The sequence below is a fragment of the Erinaceus europaeus genome, chromosome 9 (assembly GCF_950295315.1).
Source record: "Erinaceus europaeus chromosome 9, mEriEur2.1, whole genome shotgun sequence".
NCBI classification, from domain to species: Eukaryota; Metazoa; Chordata; class Mammalia; order Eulipotyphla; family Erinaceidae; genus Erinaceus; species Erinaceus europaeus.
Genome location: NC_080170.1, coordinates 111,562,597 through 111,567,000, shown reverse-complemented (window position 1 = coordinate 111,567,000; position 4,404 = coordinate 111,562,597). Strand labels below are relative to the sequence as shown.

The 4,404-nt window shown below is 44.4% G+C and overlaps 1 non-coding gene across 1 annotated transcript; it reads left to right on the top strand.

Moving 5' to 3' along the window:
* The first annotated feature begins 345 nt into the window (after window positions 1-345).
* On the top strand, window positions 346-509 carry LOC132540517 (U1 spliceosomal RNA). The gene has a single exon (XR_009551727.1). It is a non-coding gene; the product is annotated as a U1 spliceosomal RNA (small nuclear RNA).
* Window positions 510-4,404: the final 3,895 nt, after the last annotated feature.

The window sequence follows — 4,404 nt, the reverse complement described above, 5'->3', positions numbered from 1 at the left end:
AAGAGAAAGAGTAGCCAGAGCATGACTCCAGTACAGGGTGTTGGGGGTTGAACCAGGAGCCTCAGCCAGGCAAGTCCTATGATCTACTGGCTGAGTTTCTTCCCTAACTGCTGCATATCTTGCATATATGCTGCCTAATAAAGTAATCGAAAATAAGGACAAGCAAACAGGACACTCTGGGCCTAAAAAGAGGTTGGAAAAATGTGACATCCAATAAAGCACCCTTTACTGCTAGCATACCATTAAAAGAGAGAAAAACACGTCTAATTTGGGTATTGGAAATCTCTACAGTGCCAGGAAGATGGCACAGTTGTAGCACATGGGACTTGCATTCAGGAGGTCAGTCCTCATACCTGACAGGGGAGATAGCATGATCATGAAGGTGGTTTTCCCAGGCTGAGGCATATCCACCACACTCTGGATGTGCTGACCCCTGCGATTTCCCCAAATGTGGGAAACTCAACTGCATAATTTGTGGTAGTGGGGGACTGCGTTCTTGCTCTACTCTGTTAAAAAATAATAAAATAATACAATAAAAAAAAGAGGATAACCCTCATCACCATCAATACCCAGAGCTGAAAGGTACTCTGATTAAAACAAAACCCAACAACACGCACACACACACACACACACACACACACACATACACACCAGCAACCATCAGTGGAAGAAGGAAATAAAAATGACAGAAAGTTAAGATCTCTAGCGATAAAAGTTTAATAGTTGTAGAAATACACAGGGATTGTACACAGAATTTATGTATACAATCCCATCACCAATAGCCAGAGCTGAATGGTGCTCTGGTGAAAAACAAAACACAGTTTTCTGCCCCTCAGTTTCCCAGGAGTTAGTCTGTTCTAGTTGCAAACGTGCTCTTGGTTCTAAATGTGGTCACTCCTGAGCTTTTCCTTACATAAGCAAAGAAGACTCCCAGAAACAGCACAGCCCACTGACTTTAAGTACTGAAGCAACAGGCTTTCATTTTGACAGTCAATCCCCTGACATCTTATCAACCTCATGGGAAGTCATTTTGCCTGTTCCCTGCTAAGCTGGTTTCATTGACACCTTTAGAAATAGTAGGCACTCTCAGAAAAGAAGAGACCCTATGCGTTTAATTTGGGCCAATTCCTTTTGCAATTAGCATTCATCTATTTCTAGCAATATTCCCACATGCCCAATTCCACTGGTCTCTTAAAAAGGTGGGGAACATAGGAAGAGAAGCAGTGTTATTTTTGGCAAAGGTTTCTGTACTTGGTTCTGTGATAAATAGAATTCTACATAAAATTTCTCATTTGAATTCCATAAAAACTTTAAGTTGGGAATAGGGGCCTTCTAGTTTAAAGGAATTTGCCCTAGGATAGCAGGTGGGAGACAGTGTCACACCAGGCTTTTCTCTAAAACACATCCATTTTCATCCTCTTCCACCCCAACCCCCAAATTCACGTAATGCCTGCAGTGTTTCTATCAACCACATAAACTGTCCTAGTCAATCCTCCTAGCTCTGACCATCCAGGAATAATAACAATAAATATAATAGTTATTATTGATTATTACCAATATATTATTATCATCATAGGTATTATTTATTGCCACCGGGGTTATTGCTGAGGTTCAGTGCCGACACTACGAAATCACCACTTCCGGCAGCCATTTTTTTCTGTGTTTTTTTTTCCTTCTAATTTTTACTATATAGGACGGAAAGAAATCAAGAGAGGATGGAGAGGTAGAGACCGGGAAAGAAAGACAGACACCTGCAGACCTGCTTCACCTCTTGTGCAGGTGTGGGGGGGGCTCAAACCCAGGTCCTTGCTCTTGGTATTACTAAGTGAGCCACCATCCGGCCCCTCTAGGAATTATTTTTAATTACTGTTTGTTTATGGACTGAATGTTTGTATCCTCCCAAATTTGTATGCTGAATGTCCAACAGCCCACTGTGATCTGATGTCATTTGGAGGTAGGTCTTAGTGGAGTGACTAGGTTGTGAAGGTGAAGCTGTCCCGAAGTAGGTGAGAACCCCCCCACACACAAACACTTTGTCTTGTGAAGCTTCAACAAGGTAGCCATCTGCAAATTACGCATTGGGCTTTCCCCAGAAACCAGATTTGCCAGCGCCTGGACCCTATGCTTCCCACCCTCCAGGATCTGACAGCTGAACAGGCCTTATCTATAGTAGCTGGTCACAGCAGCTCAACCTGGCTAAGACACCATTTTACAAAGGTGCAGAGGTGAACACAGAGGGCTGGGGAGATAGCATAATGACTATGCAAAAGATTTTCATGTCTGAGGCTCTGAAGTCCCAGGTTCAATACTCAGCACTACTCTAAACCAGAGCTGGGCAGTGCTCTGCACCCACCCTCATACAAACAAATAAATCAAATTAAAAACAGAGGTGAGAGGCTGGGTGCTGGCATACCTGGTTAGGTTAAGCACACATATCATCATGCTCAAGGATCTACTCCCCATCTACAGCAGGGACACTTCACAAGCAGTGAAGCAGTTCTGCAGGTGTGTATCTTTCTCTCTCCCTCCACGCTCAAGTTTTCTCTCCTTACCCAACAAAAAAGAAAAATAAATTAAAAAGAAGAAAGCAAAAAGTCACCGGGAGTGGTGGATTCTTAATGTAGGCACCAAGCACCAGTAATAACCCTGATGGCAATAATTAAATAAAATAAAACACAGAGGTGGACACAGAGAGGCAGGATGGTACAAGAGAGAGCAGGAGGGGGCTGGGCAGTAGCAATGGGTTAAGTGCACATGGCACAAAGCACAAGGACCAATGTAAGGATCCCAGTTTGAGCCCCTAGCTCCCCACCTGCAGGGGGTCGCTTCGCAAGCCATGAAGCAGGTCTGCGGGTGTCTATCTTTCTCTCTTCCTCTCTGTCTTCCCCTCCTTTCTCCATTTACCTCTGTCCTATCCAACAATGATGCAATAACAACAATAATAACAACAACTATAAACAGCAAGGGCAACAAAAGGGAAAAAATGGTCTTCAGGGGCAGTGGATTCATAGTGCAGGCATGGAGCCCCAGCAGTAACCCTGGAGGCAGAGAGAGAGAGAGAATAGGAAGATGGGCCTTTGCCCTATGAACTTTGTGACCCTGGAGAAGTTGTGTGTCTGCTCTGGCCCACAGTTTCCTCCCCTGAAAAGTAATCTGTGGTGCTAGGAAACCTCTTGAACTTCCTTGTAGCAACAATAGACCAGCCATTACAAAGAAGGAAAGAGAGAGAGAGATACATGTCTGACGGATATTTCAGACTTACCTTGCCCCAAACCGAATCATTGCTCTGCGTGTGTGCATGTGTGTGTGTGTGTGTGTGTGAGTGTGTGTGTGCATGTGTATGTAGAGAGGGAGAAGCTTGGCTCTGGTGGCATATTTGCATTTGTTCCCAGGCTGACATTCACACTTGCACTATGCTACAGTTGCAATGCTCTAATCATAATGACACTGCTTCTAGAATGCCACAAACACTCCCTCTGGGAGTGGGAATGCCAGGTTTGCTAATAGCACCCAGGGGCTTTGCACCTCATGCTATCATCCCCTTAGATGATTTTTAAACTGTTTAAGTTTATTAAAATAGTAACCTTTTTAGACACCTGTTCAGGAACAGGGAAGTCTCTGCCAGTGTTTAAATGAGGGCAGGAAACACACACACACACACACACACCTGTCCATTGGGAACATACCAATTCACTTGGGTAACAACTCTATGGAACTGATGGGAACATCTGAAGAACCCTGGTCCTTGAGAAGACTTTCCGTTGCTGTTGGGAGCAACCAGTAGCAGAGACAGGCAGCAGTTGGAACCCACCAAGATAGAGGCTCTCTGCTCCTATCTGCGATACAAAGCCAGAGGAGCAATGGCATGGCACATGACTAAGTAGTGGGTCAAGTGGGAAGAGAATGAGCAAGTAAGGCTCAAACCTGGTTCTCCTATAACTCTGGGCCACTGACTCCACCTTGCCAAGCTTTCACTTGCTCACCTATAACCTTCAGCATTTTGAGATGAAGATCACTTTGATTACTGAATGGGTTTGATGTGCGCAGAAAATGATGATAGCCAGGATGGAACTTTAAAAAATAAAAATAAAAAGGACACAGTCTGAAGTGAAGCATGCCTAGGTGGCACTCATTGGGTTGATTAAGTTGGGATCAACAGATGCGATATAATTTGGTGTGAATTGAGAGAAGCATGTGGGAAAGTCAGCCCCACTCTAGAGGTTCCAGGACTGAGGGAATATAGGTTCTACAGAGGAAGCGGGAGGTTCCTGCTGTCTTAGGGTTAGGCTCATGATTGGTCAACAACTTGTTTGACTTTGTACATTAACTCTCTTTTCAGCCACCAGGTTCCAGATGCTACCATGATGCCAACCAGACTTCCCTGGACAGATGACCCCACCAATG